The following is a 21,866-nucleotide window of genomic DNA, read 5'->3' on the forward strand; positions in this document are numbered from 1 at the left end:
CAGTTAAAACCATAACATGGCCGAGATGGTACGTACACGTGCGGAGTACAATCGAATAGCCGCTTGTATCGCAATTATTCGCGCTTGGAGTTCGTCCAGTGAAATACAGGACGTTGCAGAATGTAGTTCGATTCTTCGGGCACCCCAGATCAACTGCTTACGATATTTTGGCTAAGTATAAGGCGTCAGAGAAATCTGGGGAAAGTTTCCCTAACCCGGTGAGGAAACCTCATTCGAAGAAACGCGAGTAACGAACTGCGGCAACCGTGGAGAAGGCTCAGGCGCTGATTTAAGAGGACCCGGGGGGATCGCTGAGGAAATTGGCGTCAGAATTGAATTTTAGCGAGAGACCAGTGCGTCGGATGGAAGAGGAGGTCCTACGATACAAGTTGTACACAATAAAGGTGCGGCACATGCGGTCTGAGGCTGCCAGAACAAAGTGGATTGCTCCTTGCAACCTGCTATTGTATGCTCTAAAAAAAAGCTGCGTAAAGTTGTGGATTCTTTTCGGGGTATACCAGAGGCATCGTGTATGCCTGGGGAGCCGGAGGGCGCTGATTCCGTGGCGGACGGAAATTTTTCCGTTAAAAAAAAGTGAATTATTTATAGGGAATGAGGCAACTTCAATACATGAAAAAGAAAAAAATACGATAATGGCATTTTGGAACGAGGCAAGGAGGAAAATATACCCCTGAACTCATGGTGAAAGACAGCAGTTTCACCGTCAGCTGCCACACCTGCGGGCGAGAGTGAAGTGCACGATATCGGACGCAACACTGCAATATGGACAGTAACGGGAATCCACCACATTATTCTCCTTAGAATATGTAGCCCTGCATTCAAATGTGACATGATACCTTTCTTCCCGGTAAAATATTCCGTAGGTAAAATAGCTGGATCGGAGGTAAAAATCGGATCTCCGGGTGGGGACTACTGGGAAGGGTAACATCAGCCGAGGTAGATAAATGCAGGATAGGAATATGGAACGTGAGACATTTGGGAGTATGCGGGAAGTTGGAAAATGCCAAGATGGAGATGAACAGATTAGGAATCGAAATCCTGGGAGTGAGCGAGATTAAGTGGGCCGGGACCGACGACTTCTGGAGCGATGGATACGGGGTTATATCTTAGGGAGGCGAATGGAGAATTTCAAGTGTGGGCATCATATTCAAGAAGGAGAAGGCAAGAATAGTCAAACTGTGCTGGCAATACAGTGAAAGGATCCTTATGATAAGGTTAGAGGGAGAGCCAACAGACACAGTGATGCCAACGTATATGGTGTAAATGCCATCTATCAGCCATTCAGAAGAGGAAATAGAAGAAGTATACGATTAACTGGAAGAGGTACCAGGAGCAGTAAAAGGAAAGGTAAACCTCATAGTAATGGGAGATTGTGACGCTGTGGTCGGCGAGGGGCGAGAGGGAAGTAGCTTGGGATACTTCGGATTGGGAAAGGAAACGCCGCGGGAGAGAGAATAAAAGAATTCTGCAACGAAAAAAACATGATAGTGATAAATACCTTCTTTGATCAACATCCGAGGAGAAGATACGCATGGAATATGCTTGGAGACAAAGTAGGATACCAAATTGACTACATCTTTGTCAGGAATAGATATAAGAACCAAGATAAGAAGTGTAAGAGCTACCCCGGCGCAGATATAAATAGCGATCACAACCTGGTAATCATGAGCGGCAGACTGCTCCTGAAACACTCTCTCCGAGCAGCATCTGAGAAGAAGATGAATCTGGTAGATATCAGGGGAAAGGGCAAGATACCCAATTTAGTACATCCTCGTGAGAACGATATACAGAAGCCAAGTTAAGCAATGCAAGAGGTACCCCAGGGCATATATAAATGGCGTTCACAACCTAGTGGCCATGGATAGCTAACTGCGATACAAGAATATTAAGAAAGTGGCACAGGTACCCAGATGGAGCACAGAAATGCTGGAGTAAAAGAAGGTAAGAGAAAATTTGATCACGACCATTGACAGAAAAATGGATGAAATATAAGTTACCAGCATTGAAGGACGATGGAAGGAAATGAAGAATATCTTAATCGAAGTAGCACACGAACTACTCGTGAGTAAGAAGGTACCAACCAAATGGCCATGGATAGCTGCAGAAATAAGATACCTAATAGAGAAAAAAATATAAGAATCCAAGAAATGAAACTAAGGAAGTACTTTAGAATGAGTTGCGGAACCAAGTCATACGAGAGTGTCGAGAAGGCCATGGAAGAGTGGATAGAAAGCTGCTGCGAGGAGAAGAATGACAACGTAAGGAAGGGAAACAGTGAAACTGCTTATTAACTCGTAAGCACATAATTTGAAATAAGAAAAACCAAATTCTACAGCGTTCGAGATGCTAATATAAATATACTGACTGAAGATGAAGACATTGGGAAGAGATGGAAGGAATACACTAAAGATGTCTATCAAGGGCCCAAACCAGTTGAAAGTGAATTACTTGAAGAAGAAAGCGTGATAGAATAAGACAAACGGGGCCCGGAGATACTGAGAAGTGAATTCGACCGAGTCGTGAAAGACCTGAAGAACAACAAGGCACCGGGAGTTGATAAATTAAACGGAGAAATTAATGAAGCACTCAGGGCCAATGCAAAGGATACCCTATTTGAAATAATGAAAGATAATTATGGCAGTGGAAGAGACTACCTGAGGACTTCGAGAATAGTGTAATGATTGCAATACCGAAGAAACCTAGAACATATAAATGCGAAGAGCACTGAACATGGAGCCTGACTTCTCGAGAATCGAAAATACTTATTCGGATAAACATCCGACGAATTGAAGAAAAGGTGGAAGCAAGCCTCTCGGAAACCCAATTCGGATTAAGGAAAACCGAGGAGTAAGAGAGGCACTCAGCTTAAGGGTATTGGCCGAAAAATTAATCCATCTAAGCAAGTCATTTTATCTGGCATTCTTGGACTTGGAGAAGGCCCTCGACAATTTCGAATGGAAAAAAATGTTCAAGATACTAGAAGCGCTTGGAATGGACTATAACGATAGAAGAATAATCTATCACCTCTACAAGAATCAGAACATGCATGCAAATGAAAAACGGAAGGAAAATGGAAGACAAAATAAACAAAGGAGTTCGACGAGGATGCAACCTCTTGCCAGCTCTATCCATCGTATATCTAGAAGTGGCAATAAAAGAAGCACACAAATTGGACATTAAAGGAGTCAAGGTGAATGGCGAAGAAATTAACATGCTGCGGTTCGCAGACGACATCGCAGTAGTTGCATTAAGGTAAGAGGACCTGCAATCAAACCTGAATACTATAGATCTAGTGCTGGGGGAATATAATATTAACATCAACAAGAATAAATCGAAAATCCCTGTGTGTCAAAAGCATCAGAAGATTTTCTACCTTTGCAATGTTCTCTGAAACTTCACAATCCAGCCGTGAAAATGTACATTCTTTTAGGAAGCGCTTTTACGACTGGTCATCTTTCATTTCTTTTATCGCCCATTTGTGATAGTATCAGCATTCAAAAATAAGAGGAATTCATAGATAGGCTATGCTATGGTGATGAAATACACTATACACCACCATTATTCTTAATGTATTTTGAGGATTTTATTTTTAAACCTAGAAAAATCGAAACCTAGGCATATTACGTGATTCTCCCAGACGTGTGAGACAACCTCGATATGAGGTATTGAATTATTCATAAGAATGCACACGAAAAGGGAAATGGAGGAAGATTGGGGAGATGGCTATCCGGAGGTCTGAATCTGAGAGAGGGAATCCTCCAGAGGATATAGCTCTCACCCCTTACCCCGTAAGGAAGACCTTCTTTTTAGATCTATTCCTTCCCTCTCACGCCTGCCTCATCTCTTAACCGCAACGAGAACCATAAAGTGAATTTAATTCAGAACCAACGCCGCTCCTTATCCGCATATAATATCAACCCCCGCGAGACATTTTCATTTTATTTCACGGTAAAACGAAGAGAAATGGAAGTGTTTTTTATTGTGTCGTATTTTTTTCAAGAGAAAGTGAATCTCCAAGAATGAAATGTTGAGCTGGTGGTAATGGAAAGTGAAGAAAAGTTTGGTGGAGATATCGTAGAAGAGAGCAAAGGGTGTGCGAATCTGTTGGGAGGCAGGAGAGCGGCGAAGGAACAGTGGGAGAGTGAGCGGAGGAGAACAATATTTGTGTCATAATTTGACGAATTTCATGCGTTTTTTAAGCTTAGGGATCTTATAAAGGCTCTTTTTCCCTCTATCTCTCCCTTAACAGCTGACTGAAATGCACACTTAATGTTGAGAAGTTGTGGAGGAAATATAGAATAAAGCAGAATATTTTCGCTATAATGCCGAAAAGTTTGTCAAACTATGACTTAGTTGCTTCTCAAGTATTATTTCATATTTCATTTGTTAGTGCTCAGTAAAAAATCAACAAATATAAATTCTTCTAATAAACATCTGAAATTTTGTTAAATCGTGGTGTATACAGGGTCAAAGTTAGTTGAAGAAAATTATCCGATTTTTTAAATTCAATATTTTTGTCAAAATTAGTTGAAGAAAATTAGCTAATGTTGGATAGAACAGACTATTTAAATCTAAACTTAATTCGATGGAAAAGCTTTTTTAAGAAAAATTTACTAGGTAGTTATTCTAATCTCACCATTGTTTTTCAAGTCACTGACGCAATGCATCATCTTATTACGTTTGTGCTGGCTGCACCTTAACCTTTTCTCCCGCACATAGACTACAGATAAAACTTCATTTCATTCTAAGAAGTCGCTCCTTTGAGGCCTAGATTAATTTCCATGGTGGAAGTTTAATCTCTCCTTTCAGCATTGCTTTCAAAAGTCATTCAAAACTTAGTCGATAAAGGTAATTGAGCTGTAATAATAGAAATAACCAGAAAAATGTTTACAAATGTTATCAAAATTTCGTATTGTAAAAGTAATATATTCAAAGGGAATATATATATATATATATATATATATATATATATATATATATATATATATATATATATATATATATATATATATATATATATGTGTGGGTGTGTGTGTGTGAATGTATTGACGATTTCATCTTTGCTTAGTATATCTTTGCCAGTTATGAGCATATATAACCTTAGAGTCAGCCTTTATTTTCAAATTTATTCACGGGATAGAGTGGATTGAGTCAAAGATTTTAGGAGAATAAAATACAAGGTTTTAGATTGGTTCAATATTTTTAATATCCACATCAGGAAACTATTTTACCAAAGTTTTCTAAAATTTTCATGGATTTCATTAAGAGTTTACTTAGGTTATGTAATATTATTGGGGTGGTACTCACATGTACCTCCTCAATGCCCTTAAAATTAAGGTCAGTTATGATTATTTTCCAAGGAAAGTTAATTAATGTCCACGGCGATAAAAATATCGTATCTAATTTCCAGGAATAGCTCCAAAGTGTGACGGAAATGATTGAGATAGCTATTTATTCTCCTAATCTTATTTTTTTAAACGAAAGAATGCAACACACTAATTGAAACCTGAAACCAATTACGCGGCTTGAATTCTCGTGACATGCCAATGCCCGTGATTTGCATTATTTTTTTTGTAACTTTTTTCCAGTGAGTTATTTCGTGTCACTATTAATTGGCTGTTTGGACTACAGTCCTGAACTCGGAGTAAAATTTCGGTGTGTCATTTTCATTCTACCGACGGCTTGAGTTTTTGACCTCAATTAAACCAATATTGCATTAGACTTGCACAAATTTCATAATGTTAGCATATGAAAATACTGTTGATATCGTGTAGTGGAATTGCTTTCCACAAAGCAGCCACTGTTTGATAAACTTTATTGCTTCGTAATTATTTTACTATTGCACTTATTAAAATATTGTTTGTATGATGTGCACGGCGTGAGAAGTTGTATTGCAAACAGTGAATGATGTTTTAACGGTGCGTTATTTGAATGGTTTATAAAATAGAACAGAATGTGATTATGGACGAAGTGTGGCGATGAAAGGAGCGGTTTAGGTATGGTGTGAACCTAGCCCTTGTGTGACGGTAAAGGTGCGGTTGGCAATCTTAAATTGTCATTGATTGTTATAGCATTTTGTCTCATATCTGTTCTACTTGTATGTATATATATATATATATATATATATATATATATATGTATATATTACTATATATATATATATTATATATATATATATTACTAACCTACTTGTATGTATATGTTCTAATTGTGTATGTATGTGCATTGTAAGAGTGACCGTTCATCAGACTTGACCGTTGCCACCAGGAAAATTGCCTAACTACAACGATATAAGTTCTTAAATAAATAAATAAAATATTATCAATACCATAAATATAGTTTTAGAACGGATCAGTCTAATTTTTTGTAAAAAAACTCGCATTACAATGGTAAATAAATTTATCGTATGTTAAATATTAGATCAAAAATATTATTTTTGCTTTGGGAAATCATTTCTTAGCATAACACACATCCATTTGAAGAAGGTTTTAAAGCAAAGGTAGAGAAGGTTCTGAGATAGGCTGCCAGTTATGTGTTGGGGAAGCGGAGAGCGGATAGTGTAAAAGTATTGTTAAAAATACTGGGCTGGGAGTCAGTAAAAATTAGGAGAATAAGTAGCAGATTATCTGGTGTGGTTTTAGTGAGGACTCATCCTTAGATAAATGTTCCAGCAGTCGAAAACTAAAAAAAAGGTAAACCCTTAATATTTCATTAAATATTCATAAAGATCATGCATGCTTTAATAGTGCGAAATCCTAAAATTGCTGGTACGAGAAGTGCTCGTACATGCGGCTGATAATTCAGCCACTCCAGGATATTCGCCATAGCTGAATTTTTTTCAAGAATCGAAAGAATCAAAGGAATACTTTTCTAGTATAACCATGCACATTCATACAGCCTTTTATGATATAACGTGTTAAAATAAAATTTGGGGAAAACAGCATAAGCAAGTGCGCAGAAAACAGCCATGTTGATTCTTTTTATACCCGTTTCCCTATGCTGAAGGATTTACAAAGTAAAGATATTTTTTGTTGAGATTGGACCCACTTTCAGATTATATACTAAATTTAGTGTGTCTCCATTGGTTATTTCATTTATTTATCGGTTTTTATATGGTCACCGTCATTTAAAAAATAAACTTTTGGACTCATTCCATGGATAGTCAAATGAGATCAGGAGCATTAAATGAGGCTGAGAATATTATATCTATATTTCGGTATTTAGAATGGTATATCTAATTAAAGTTTTAATTGAAAACATTATATTTTAGTTTTCGGCTTAATTTTTTTTGATTCCTTTAAGAAGAGTATGTATCTTTATTAATTATGGCAGACTTCTTTATTGTAAAGATTTTTGAAAATATACCAATTATTAACCTGCCTACTAACTGAATTCAAATGCGATAGTAAATTGTTTCGATGAAGGTAGTAGAATGATAGCATGACATTAGGAATTACTCTTCTACTGGTGATCAGCAGCAGAAATTATTCAAGAGTACAAGTTTGCCTGTGAAATTTGTGAGCTATTCAAAGGACAGAGTATAACTAAAATTGCCATAAAATGCACAACAGTGTGTGTGCATTGTCTCCAAGATCTTTCTGAAGTTATCCTCTCTTTGGCCCTGGGAACTAAATATCAATTCTTTTTTACTATTTCCTATATCCATCTTTGGCATTCTTGAATGACTACATCAGACGTGTATGCATTGCCCCATATTGAAAGTTATATACAAACATGAATAAAGATTCTCAAATAGTCGATTTAGACCTTTTAAACATTTTAATATATAGACCCGTTTCCCTTGACCTCACTTTCCTAACGCTCTGTAAGCCCTCCGCAGTACGCCGGTGGTAGAGCATATTAAAAAAAGAATTCCCTTGGAACGTGGAATATGGAATTGTGGAGATCAGTTTGGGGAAGCCTCTCCCTATAACCTGAGGCCCCTAGTTTTTTATTATTATTTCTAAGAGGACCCAAAATTCCTTCCGATTGAGCGCACTCAACTTCTACTGTCCCTGGGAACTGAAAATCGATGGAAATGAATTGGGGCTCGCCATATCCTTCAGAACTGAGCCTTATTGAGAGGAAGGCAATAACTGGGTACCGTCATTTACAGTAAAGGAAAGTGGGCTTCAGATTACGAGCATTAGATCAAATTTTGCTTACGTTTCATCCTGAATAATTGGGAGAACTAAATATGTGTTCATAAGAGAACGGCAATCAATTGCCATAATTTTTGTCTGCGTTTTTGATTCCTGAGAGAGTGTTATTGATTTAAGTACCTAATAATTGGAATACTCGTACATGTATTTGTTCTTCCCAAGAATGTACATGCGAGACAATTATAAAGAGTAATGGTCATTTGATCGTAAAATATTTGTTAGAAAAAGCTTTTATTGATGAATTTAGTTTCCCGCATACCTACTTCACTTTTATTTATAATCGCCATTCACTTATCTCTCGTGTTTAATTAGTTAAGTTTCATAAATGTATACATTTCTGACCGAAAAAAGCATTAATTACGGCAAAATAATTTTTATAAATAGCAATATATACCATTTCGAAAAATATTCCGTAGTTCATTTTACTATCCAACTCAGTAAGTAAGTGCTTCATATTTATACACTTAAAAGAAAGGATAACTCAGTAAGTCATTAAGGTAGAGATATTACAGCATCATAAACTTCATATTTGTCAGAAAATTGTATATATTATAGTAAGAAAGTATTTAGAAAAATCTTTTCATTAGTAAAATTCTAATAAAAATAATCTTTACTTTAATGTCACGTTTTGTGAGCCCTAAATTATAATTTCCGTAGAAATTTGATATTTTACACAAATTTTGAATTTAAATATTTTACGTCCATTTATTACGTACATTTATTTCGTAATGTGGAACTACATCACAGTTTGATATTTTTATAATATTAGCAAAAGACACTTCTGTGGAGTGATATGTATACTATTGTAATGGGGACGCCTTTGGCCATATTTCAGCGTATCTCATTTTTTAATTTTATTTGAAATAAAATGACTACTCCAGCAACACAAAAAAAATCAAAGATATTTTAGACAAAACAAAATAGGTTTCCAAATAAAGAGGGAGCTGATAAAACATAATAAGGAATAGCAATTGAAGTTTGACTACCATAATCACAAATTTTCTGGCAGGAATTAAAGGAACTTTTCGATATTTTTCCAGAAGTGGGATATAACCTAATAATTCATCTAAAAAGGTTCAAATTATCTTATGTAATATTTTATAGGATTCTGTACTATTTCCTAATTGGTATAGATACAGCTGAGTAAAACGGTTATCTACTTGACACCTAACTATTCCACGGAACTTATATATATTATGCATTGCTAAAATGTCACTGAATATGGAATCATTGATAAGCCTATTATTTTCATGAGTTTACTATGCTTCAAATATCACTGACGTTTTAACTGAAGAATTTTCTCGCTTTTCTTGTTGTTGCTATATGAGAGATTAAGCATCATTTTCCTAATACGTGTAGCAATTCTGTTAAGAATTACAAATAAGGACTACGAATGGCTGTGACATTTTATGCACAGTATTTATTTGCAACATCTTGTTCTTTTAAAGCCCACAAAATCTCGGAGTGTGAGAGGATACCTCGATAGCTTATCTGGCTAAAGCCCTCGGCCGAGTATCTAGGGATGCGTAAACGGTCAAGGCAAATCATTTGTAAACTCTGAAAAGGTTAGATCGCAATGCACATTTAGCGGATGAACTTCAATTAGTTCTCCAGTAAATTCGAGAAGGGGAGAATATGAAGGTGCAAGAGAAATACGGTGATTACAGCAAGAATGAAAAGGAATATAATAATACACGTAAGGTTGACCTCGGCCTGCAGAAGTTACATGCTCTGAATTGATATTATGGTTATGAAGTTGTATGCAAAATATATTAATTAAATCTGTGATTAACGCCATTTGCCATCCTTAAACTATTAATCAAACTTTGATGGCATTAAAATATGCTCCCATTTAGAATAATAGGCTTTATAACCATCAAAGTCTGTCGCTTTCTGCTGCAGAAACTTTTGGAGCGTGAGTAGAGTTTGACAAAGACATATTTTGATAAATTTCAGTAGCAGTAGTTAAAAGTAAAACCAAAATGAATTAGCAGGGCCTGGTGATGATTAAGAAAAATAAACAGAATGCTTTGAAAAAATAAATGGGAAAGTCACTATAGATAAATCCGTTATTCAGGTGGTGGTTTACGTATGATTAGGATATGAACGAGTTGTGGACAACATGTTACAATTGTTTCATATACGCATGAAGAGGATATGAAGGACTTTTAATTTGCCAGCCGGAAGGTTCATCGGGTATCACCGACCTATTGCGATGCATCACTCACTTTTTCACAACGTTTATCAAACCTGACATAACACCTCGATCCAAATCCTTTCCTCATGAGAAAATTCAATATAACACGCTCGTTCATTTTGAAAGTGTTCAAAATATTCGCATGCCTTGATCGTGTTTTTATTCTTTTAAGAGATGGTGCTAACTGAACATAGCATTGGATATTAGCTAGTGGTACCACCTGTTTGACTTTACAGGATCTCTTTAAACTAACCTCGCCCTGAAATACTTTTAATCCTGTTACTAATGGGCGTTTGATAATGAAATACCCAAAAAAGACTTCATTCACATGAGAATAATCTGCGTTCAAGGATTAAACCGTATTTGAGAGGTGTAATGGTGATGTAAAGTTATGAATATTTACTGTATTGAACAGTCTTAAATAATCATGAGTTGATATTCAATGGGAATTTCAGCTAGTGGGTTGGCAACATAGAATACAATTTCTTAAGCATAAATGTGTTATACTGCGCTTATAATTGTCGAAATATTGTGTTAAATAATTTAAATATTTTTCTCATTAAAAATATGTAAATTAATATCATTTTGGAATATGCATTTGAAAAATTCGCCTGATTAATTCAATATACAAATGCATATATTTCAGTTAAGCCTACTTTTTCGCAGATCTCGACCATTATGAGAAATATTTTTCACCTCAGAGTTAGTCTTTCACTTTTTGCGAACTAATTTTAATACAATTGATATCAGAGTAAAACTAGAAGGCGCAAACTCATCTGGTGACTTTTCAAACAAATTATGTACCTACTACATGTATTTTATCTAAATTGTTTCTTTATTGATTCACTAATATGTTTAAAATGTGTCTGTACGTTAAAATAATTCCAGGCCTAAAAATATACTCTACTACTCTTCAGGATGCTTTTAAGCGCAATGAGCACAATTATCGAGTTTTTTCCAATAAAATATTTTTAATTATCCAAGAAACTTGTAATCATTTATCATTATAATGGTAGACATTTTCACCTGATCGTCCATTTTACATTATATCATGCGAGTATTATTGTGGACATGTTTGAAAAACGTCTTCTTCGGATTTTCCATTAATGCATTTACATCCTGATTTTGACAAAGAACGTATTTGCATAACTTGTTTTATTTTACCGTTATATATTGTATGCAATGTTTCTCCGGAATTAGAAAGACGCCCACAAATGTGATTTATTGCCCATGTCTCTCTCATCTGTTTCCGGGCGGAGCTCAAAAGTGGCTACTTGTACATCCCTTTGCCACTGGACGTTTTTCATGAGACATGCATATGGCGTAGCAAAACTTTTTATGTCCTTTCCCTCAAGGAATTCACCTAGTATATGACCAGTTCAGAAGTTTCCGTCGGGTTCTGAGATATTCACCACTCTGAAAATACAAAGATTGAGTTCTCCATGGCCCATAGAATCGATAACGATTCCAATATATCAATATGTTTTACGCTGTATCAACGAAGAGTGATAGCAAGAGAGACTGAGTCCCTTAGGGTAAATAAAATTTTTTATTCAACTCCATAGGTTTCAAATAGCCTATATTTTATCCAAAATGGCTATTGTGTATTATGCTATTCAGACAAAATGCAAGGCTATTGAAATGACTGAGAAAAAATTAAGTTTTAATAATACTACAGTTCTATAGTTAATATTTTTTATACCAAGACTCAATGGTAGCAGAGTCAACAAAAAAGTAGGGTAAAAATATTATTTGTTCAATATTTTTAATATTTATAGTATTAATTTTTTTGCGATTTCATTTTCAATCTACTGTATGTTAATTTATTATAATATACTTTAATGTTTTTTACAATAATTGAGATATATGAGTAAGTAATATCTGGTAAAACGTTGTATATATTTATCGAGTTTCATGGTAAGTTTTTTTCTGTATATAAAACTGCAACTATTTACAATTATTACAAACTATTATATGGAGAATACAATTTCACATCATACCTGTAAATTTCTGGAAATGATCAAGAATGAACGGGCAGTTTTTTACTCCATAATGATCATAACCGCACACCAATCTTGAATATATTAGTTGAATCACGCTTCGGTAGATTTTATTTTTGATCGCTCAAAATTAACTCATTAAAGCCTTAGCATGTGGGAAATATTTTTGCGCACTGTCAAAAGAAGTAACTAAGCATCTTCCTTCATCTAAGAGAATTTAATTGATTTTGCAATAAGTATTAAGATCTCACTTGCGTATAGTTTTCTCCCAATAAAAAAGCCTATGCTTACTGGCGCCACATCAAAAGAGCTCTATTGAACAATAAAGTAATCTACAGTGAGTACCTCGTGAAATGAAGTCCTCAGAAGGCCTTAATCAGGGTGAGTCCTTTGTACTAAACGCAATTAACATCTATAAGGTCATTGCTGTTTTCCTCATAGGGTAAATTTTACATTCCCTAAAGGTTTACTTTGGTGTGAGGTCTACGCCTGTATAAATAATCTTCCATTTGATCACTTAATGCTGATTTCTACGTAGACACTTGAATCCACAAGAGCCTGTGTAAATAAAATGATCACCGCTAATAGTGATTGAAAACCTTGAAACATTTCTATTAAAAAAATTGTAACTGTTCTACAAAAAAGTTGGTCTTCCAAATATCAAGGTTCAACTTCTAAACAAATGCCTGCCAGATGTTCCTTTTCAATGGAAAAACTTCAAAGCAGGCATAACCAGTCATTTCTTGAGTGCACCTTTTAACTAGGAATGCCTTAAGGGAAATATTTTGTATAACATAATAATTATAATTATTTAAATTTTATAGCAATGGACAGCGATGGACGGAGTGCGGGGGGGGAGGGGATCGAGATGGTACGTGGGCTTACGTACTGGCTTACCACCCAGAGGGCCCGGGTTCAAATCCCGGCGGTGTTGAATATTTTTCAGAGGAACCTCGATAACTACTTGAGGTGCTTTGTGGAGGGAATTTGAGTGAGTACGCCGTCCGTCGGATTGGACGTTAAACTGAGGACACCTTGGCGCCTTTCAGGAAGAGTAGGCTAATGCCGACGCCGGGTTTCTCTCCACCCCGCATCCTATCCTCTCCATCCCCTATGTCGCAAATGACCGAAACTATCGGTTGCCTTCCCTAAATACTACTACTACTACGCAGTGCGGCGATGGACGGTGCGTTGTATGTGTGGTGTAAACCTATCTCTTATTTGAGGATAAACGTGCGGTTGGCAATCTTTAAATGTCATTGTGTATGAAAGAATTTTGTTTCATATCTGTTCTTCTTGTGTAGCATGCATGTGCATTTTAAGGGTAACTTTTGACCATACTTGACAGATGCCATCAGGACAATTACTTAATTATAAGGAGATCTATTCAATAGTAGTATAAACAATATCCTTTATACCCCTCAAGCTATATTTTCATGGTGTAAGAGACTTTCAAGGGTCAAGGATACATATATTTTGGTAAATATACATAAAAAATCTCTTTGTCGTAAAATTGTAAGCACCAATAATGAGAAAATGTTTTAAGGTGGTAATTGTTAGTGGATCGTAAACCAAATCATATATATGTATATGAATATATATATATATATATATATATATATATATATATATATATATATATATATAAACATATATATTAGTTGACACAGGAAAGATCCAAGAGATATGGAAAGAATGTACAGAAGAACTGAATAGTAAAGAACTAAGATCAAAGAAGTTAGACATAGAAAAGGAACATGCGGTAAGGGAAGATTGCTTAGGTCCAGGCATACTCGACGAGGAGATAGAAAGGGCATTAAGGGAGATGAAACTAAGTAAGATCGTGGGGGTGGATAATACTCCGGCGGAACTACTGAAATGTTTAGGAAAATGGCGGAGGAAGAGGCTATATGGGCTGATTCGTAGTATCTATGAGGATAGAATCTGGCCGGAAGACTTTGTGATTACAGTTTTAGTTCCTATTCCGAAAAAGGTAAAGACAATGTCATGTGAGGACTACAGGACGATAAGTTACACATCCCACGTAGCTAAAGTTGTCCTCAGGATCATAAACAAAAGCATAGAGAGTAAGGCAAATGATTACTTAGGGGATGATCAGTTTGGGTTTAGGAAGGGGAGAGGTACGCGTGATGCTATTGCAGTAATGAGATGTTAAATCGAAAGGGAAACAAAATACAACCAGGACGCATTTGCCTGTTTCGTAGATTTCGAAAAAGCGTTAGATAGAGTGAATTGGGAAAAAATAATGAATATACTGCAAAAAATAGGAATAGATTGGAGGGAAAGGAGGCCAATCCGCAACCTATGAATGTCTCAGACTGCTCAGTTGCGAGTGGGAAACGGGGAGTCCGGATGGGCAGTGTTAGGGCAGGGTTGACCCTTATCACTGTTGCTTTTCAACATGTATGTAGAGGAAATGATTAAAGATGCATGGGAAAAACTGGAGGTGGGAGTGAGAGTTGGGGGAGAATTTGTAAAATCAGTTAGGTTTGCTGATGACCAAGCTTTAGTTTGTCAGTCAGCCAAGGGGTTGCTAGTATTGCTGAGTGAATTGGAAATTCTGTGCGACAGGTATGGAATGAAAATCAATATTAATAAAACAAAGGTTATGCAATTTTCTAGAAAGGAAAAGGCTAAGCTAAACATTAAAATAGCAGGGCAAAAACTAGAGCAGGTAGAACAGTTTACCTATCTCGGTAGTGTTTTGTACCAAGACGGTCAAAGTAGTAAGGACATGAGAAGAAGAATTGCGCTAAGCAAAGAGGCATTCACAAGGAGGAGGGAGTTGATGACAGGGACGTTGAGTAAGGATATTAAGGAAAGACTCGTAAAAACTTTGATATGGAGCGTAGCTATGTGCGACGCGGAAACGAGGTCATTGAAGCAGGAGGATAGACGTAGACTGGAGGCTTTCTGAAATGTCGGTGTGGAGAAGAATGGAGAAGGTGAAATGGACAGAGAAGAAAACAATTGAGGAAGTACTAGGTATGGTAGGTGAAGAGAGGGATTTGTTGGGAGAAATCCTATGGAGGCAGGAAAAGTGGATGAAAGGGGTATTGACTGCCAGAGGGATGTTGAAGAATGTAATAGAGGGGAGAATGTTAGGCAAACGAGGAAAGGGAAGGTTAGGGGTGCTGGAAGGTATGAAGGGAGGTAGAAAGTACTCAGAGATGAAGAGGGACATGATGTAGAGTATGATGCTGGATTTTTATGTATGCATATGTCTTCATATGACATGCTTGCGTGCCTTCATAAAATATTAAAATATATTTTATATAACAGATTTTGAAAATATCTACAGTGGTTTGAGGTGATTTCGGGCGTTCGTCTTCCTCAGTGACAAGTCCGACCCGCGGGCGTTAGGTTGTCAGCAGGCAGAGTAAGTGGACGAGAGCGAATAAATTGGGAGAGAGTGAGGACGTGAGAAGGAGGGAGGTAGTTGGATCATTGCTTTAGCACTACGGGGCGCCCAGATGGGAGTTCATTGAAACGGTGTATGGAGTGTGAAAGAGAAGTTATACGAGTAGCTAGCGAAATGGACAGGAATGAAAGAGCGAATTGGCTGGAGAGGAAGGGTGAGTGGGAGCAGATGATTTCAGAGAAATGCGTCCAAAGGATGTAGCTGCCTAAAGAGGAGGCAGGATATTTCCAATCGTGATCCATAAAAACTTTATCCCTTTGGTATATTTAAGGCGAGCTGACTGCGTCCCACTAGTGCTGTCAGTAAAACTTATCTGTAGAAAATAAAATAAGCTAAAATCCACTTTGCTAGGCAAAGTTAATCTTAAAAGGAAGATGATTAAAAAAATTTTTAATCCAGTTACTATTTCAGGTAGTAGTTTGTTAATGAATCCCTAACGAGACTACTACCGAATCCAAAGTGAATCTGGAATAGTGTGTATTTTCATTTTTCATATAGTTTTCTAGTATTGAAATAAATTTCACTATTCCCCAAAAGAATGTTTATTGGTTAAAATAGTATCAAAAAATCATCATAAGTATCCATAAATAAATGTATGCATCCCTTCGTGTTGCCATAATCTCAACTTTCATGTAGTACCCATTGATCCTGTTTCATTCCAAAGAACAGAATTCACTTTCCATGCAATGCGGTTTCCTACCAAGCACTTTGTGTATTTACGAAATCCCTCCCGCAAAAGGCAAAGCGCAACCGTTTGCTATACCAATTCACATTTGAGCGCAACGGATCCTCCAATCAACCGCCCGGTGAACATCAGAGAAAAGGAGAAAAAATACTGATCCCCTAGCGAATTCCCTCATAAATCACTACACCGAAACGCCTCTCCCTTTTTCACTGTACTTTGCATAAAATGGTCTCTGAAAACAATCCACCATATAGTCCTTCTGCCCGGGCCCTGCGCCGCCTAAAGCGGCACAGGTTTACCCCAGGACTCGGCCACCTCCTCGCCTCGCCTCTCCGCTCACGCTGTCGGCAATTCGCAAAACCCGAGGAAAGGCCGCGAGAGAGAGATTAAAACCATTTCACGCACATTCCCTTTTGCTTCCATCCGCCTCCTCCCGGCCCACCTACCCTCGTCCGTCCCATTCCGACGGCCGTAATAATCCTATCGTTAAACGGGGGCAACACTGATGTGTATCCGCGTGCGAAACGTGGGTTATACGCGTTGGGAAACGTGTGCGAGCACCTAAGGGTTCCCAAGGGGTAGGCAAAGGAATGAAAAAGTAGGGTTGAATGTGTCGGGCCATGGAACGTATGAATGGATGAATAAAAATCAAAAAAATTTCGGAATTGCATTCGGAGATTGCGAAGTCAACCGCAAGTAGTTTAGAATAAACAGGGCCGTCACTAACTGGGTGCAACTCTCGGTGTGGCTGTGAGGTCGCCATCTTTCCTGGTTTTAAAGGGAGAATCATCCCACATCGTCCTGTAAGTTTCCCTCCACCTCTTTCGTTTTCTTTTAACCTCTTCGTCCTCCTAGGTCTTCCGTCTCCCCTACCAGTCTGTAACTTTCCTGCTTTTCGTGTGCTTGGTGATACAAATCCTCCGCTTCATTGAAAACTTCCACCATACTCCTCAGCCCAACCTATATTTCTTCCTCGTACCCATTCTAGATACTTCACTTGGTATTTTCATGTCTAATTATAACTTCTATCAGGCGAGAGTGTTACCCCGATGGCCATGGTGACGGTAGGGTAACCTTCTCGCCTGCTAACCTAGAGGTCACCTTGGATGCCTGAAATAGTCTCCTATGGCTTTTTAGGGTTAGGTGGAAGAAGGGACTACACATTCTTAATCTCGCCCCAAAAAGAGATGTGTCATTATAATAAAGACGTCATTAAGGCAATAAAATATATCGACTCATACCAGGTGATTTTTTCAATGCCGTTCTGCTAGATGGTGCGAAAATCAATTCATTGATTCTACATTAGTTAAGTCATCGCATCCGATTTAATTCTTTCATTATATGTTGAGCTCAAAACCGAGGTTTATTTAAAATACGATATAATTGGATAAGTGCACCACCGTCAAATGTATCGCGTTGAAGTCATTTGTTCTTTTTAATATAAAGATTCTTTTGTTAAATATTAAATCAATATACGTTTCAATAATAGCATAATTGTTCCCAGGTTTTACGTCAATGAGGTAACCATTTCAAGTGTACTACTAAAATGGTCCAGGTTAAAACGATATTATGCATATATATATATATATATATATATATATATATATATATATATATATATATATATATATATATATATATATATATATATATATATATATATATATATATATATGTATATATATATATATATATATGTATATATATATACACGAGGGTCATCCGGAAAGTAGTACCCGTTCGTGCCGCATGAAGTGCTGACGACGCGAGTAGCCGCTGGACGAGGTCAGATAGCTTCAGTGGCTTGTCTGCCTTCTCTGAGCCAAGTTGCGTGACGCTAGCATTGCCTGTGTTGTTTCTGTGATTGTTTACAATGTTTAAAAAAATTGAGAACGCCGCCAGTTGTGAAGTGAGGGCAGTGATTAAATTCCTCAATGCAAGAAACGTTCGCCCATGTGATATTCATCGCCAATTAAAGGAGGTGTATGGAGACAATGTAATGGACGAGTCGTCTGTTCGGCGGTGGTGTCGCAACTTCAACATGGGGAGGGGGAACACACACGACGATGAGCGTTCGGAGAGACCGTCTGTCATTACAGACCAACTGGTGAGCTCAGTTGACGAATTCGTGAGGAACGATCGGCGCGTCACAATTGATGACATCTGTGAGCATTTTCCCAATGTTTCTCGAACAATTGTTCATGAAATTGTTAAACACCATCTGCATTATGCAAAAATTTGTGCAAGATGGGTCCCTCGCGTATCTCAATGAGCTGGCGGCGAAGGACTATGCAGCAGGAATACAGAAACTTGTCACACGTTATGACAAATGCCTTAATTTGCTTGGAGATTATGTTGAGAAGTAGTTTAAAGTATCCTCTTTCAAATAAATTTTTTTATGTTTGTTAATATTTACTTTTGTGTCTTTATTTCACGAACGGGTACTACTTTCCGGATGACCCTCGTGTATATATATATATATATATATATATATGTATATATATATATATATATATATATATATATATATATATATATATATATATATATACACACGTAATAGCCCAGTCTGACCTGAAGAAGACGTCAGAGAAGTACGAAAGGTTAAACTTTCTATAAAGTGTCCTTTTTACGTGTCATCTACTTTTTTTTTGGTTTCTGTTGTGCCATCCAAATGTTAGCCGTGAGTGTGTGTGTGTATATATATATGATTTTATGTAAGTAACACGGAAGTATTGAATACAAAACTTGGACAGCAACAAATAATATAAGAACACATAAAAGGAACACTCACACGTTATTTCTTAATAACTTCGACGGATTTTAGCTCCGTCTACCTCAAAAGAAACATAAGTACTGACCTATTACTGAGTCAGTTCTACTGTTTCTTCTGAGGAAGACGGAGCGAAATTCCGTCGAAATTATTGAGAAATTACGTGTGAGTGTTCTTTTTATGTGTTCTTATATTGTTTGTTGCTGTCCAAGTTTTATGTATATATATAAATATAAATTATATATATTATATATATATATATATATTTAAATGTCCACATTTATTGAAAAAGGGAGATAAATTATATTTTAATTGGAAGTTTAATTTATATTTAGTGTTTGGCCCTGGCAGTATTTTAATAATTATATATCCAGAAACGGCTATTAAAGTTGGGATTCATTTTTCGATTGGAAAAGTGTTGCTCCCAATCGGTAAATTTTTCAGCTAGGGGGAAAAGTTTTCAGCATCACTCGTCGTGAACTTTTATGAGCAATCAAGTAAAAACATCAAAGATCATCCAACTATACTGACAAAGTAATGCAATTAAGTCACCGGCGGGGATTCTCTTCCAGTCGACAAATTACATTTAATTAAAGTATGGAGATGTGATCACCCTAAAGGTAATTAAGATTTCGTCCCGTGCATTCATTTTGAATGCCTCGTGTTTTTTAAACATCTTGATGAACTAGTTGTGCTAGAGTTTAGGGGAGGGTGATAAATTCTTCGGTGGCGGAGACATTACAAAAGAGTTTTCGGCTAAGAGGGAGTTAGAGCGCGCGTCCCTTTAAAGTACCGATCGCGATAAATATGTCAGGTAAATTGCGGGACGCCGGGTGTTCAGGGTTCATTTCAGTAGGGGGAAAATGTTTGTCCTGGCGCAGGTTTGACCTTGACATTCCAACCCGGAACTATCGGTCGCAGAGAAAAACAAATGACGTCACGTGAAAGAGGGGGGCATTTATCCTTCACAGGCAATATAATTGCATCACGTCAACCCCACCCACGCAGGAAAAATCATCCTGGCGCAAGTTTCACCTTGAAACTCAAACCCGGATACATCAACAACTATCGGTCGTAGAGAAAAACAAATAACGTCACGTGAAAGAGGGGGGAGGGAGCATTTTTCCTTCATATGCAATCTAGTTGTACAACGTCAACCCAACCCATGCAGGAAAAATCATGACCCAAGGCCATCGCCTCTTATATCTCCAGAACTATCGATTGTAGAGTACAACAAACGGTGCCAAGTGAAAGAAGAGCTAATTATACTTCAGATTAATGCCTTAAAGAGTCCTCTTTATATTGGACAATATATAGATTTTATCAAATATCTCGTTTAATAATAACGATAACAACAAATAAACAAAAATAATGGAAAGACAACGTGATTATATGTTAAAAAGGTTCTTATTATTTTTTTGATAGCACTTTAAATAAGCCCGTAAAAATTAATTAAAGTTCTCAAGACCTAATTTTTTGAAATTCCCGCTATTTCTCTTCAATTCCGCTTTGCTATTCTCTCATTCTATACCTATTAATCAGTCTCCTTCTCCTATTCGGAAATTGACATTTAAAGCGGAGGGCATGAAGAGAGAGTAGAATTGCGTTAACCGGGAAACGCCCATCCCTCACCCCTTAGCTTTTTCCCTTTCCACCACACTTTCTACGCAGTATATAAAGGGGACGGATCGGCGTTAGGTCGCCAGCAGATCGGGAAATAGTCCCGGTCTATAGGCCCACCTAATCATCGTGCAGGGTTCCAGATGAGATCTTCCTCCGTGGGGCTAACACCAAAAGCTGTGGGGGTAAGTATGACCCGTTAGCCAAATTGGCTTTTCGGATTTTTTTTCATTTTTTCTATACGCTCTAGAAGCGAGCAAATGTGAAGATGGGTCACTCTCAATGCCCGCCTTCGATTCCCGGCGAGAAAACCGGAGACCCTTTCCAGGGTATCCAAGGGTTTTCAGGGTACGGGAATATCATTGTCGAAAGGACACCCCCTATGTACCCCTTAGCGGGTTGAGCACCGTGGGGGTACTCAGTACTGTCGTACTGAGTATTTTCCAGAACTTTCAGACCGATCGGACCAGTGGTTTTGGCCCTATGGCCAAAAAAGCCGAAATTTTCGGGAATTATGCTCAATAACTCCGTTGTTTGAAGAGATAAAAATATGATTTAAATTTGAATGTTTATCAGAAAACAGCTGGCTACCGATTCCGCGTGGAATTAATCGTAAAAATATTAGGGTTCACCCTAGGGTAATAAGGGTATAGTAAAATCTCCGACTGAAGTACCCTTTTCAAAATGCTATATGATACGGAGCATAAGTGTTTACTATTCCCAATTTCTAAAAGTTTGATATACCAAATAGGTAGGTCACTATGCCTAAAAGAAAGGATAAGAATTAGGCGGTGGCGTTTACAAAAAACCCTCTAGATAAAAATATGGTTTAAATTTGAAAGTTTATCAGGGAAAATTTAGTTATCTATTCCGCATTGAATTACCCGTAAAATTATAAGTGTTTACCCTTGGAAAACTAAGGGTATGGAAAAATCCCTAATTGAGGTACCATTTTTAAAATTCTGT

The sequence above is a fragment of the Hetaerina americana genome, unplaced genomic scaffold (assembly GCF_022747635.1).
Source record: "Hetaerina americana unplaced genomic scaffold, ioHetAmer1.1.p SCAF_1, whole genome shotgun sequence".
NCBI classification, from domain to species: Eukaryota; Metazoa; Arthropoda; class Insecta; order Odonata; family Calopterygidae; genus Hetaerina; species Hetaerina americana.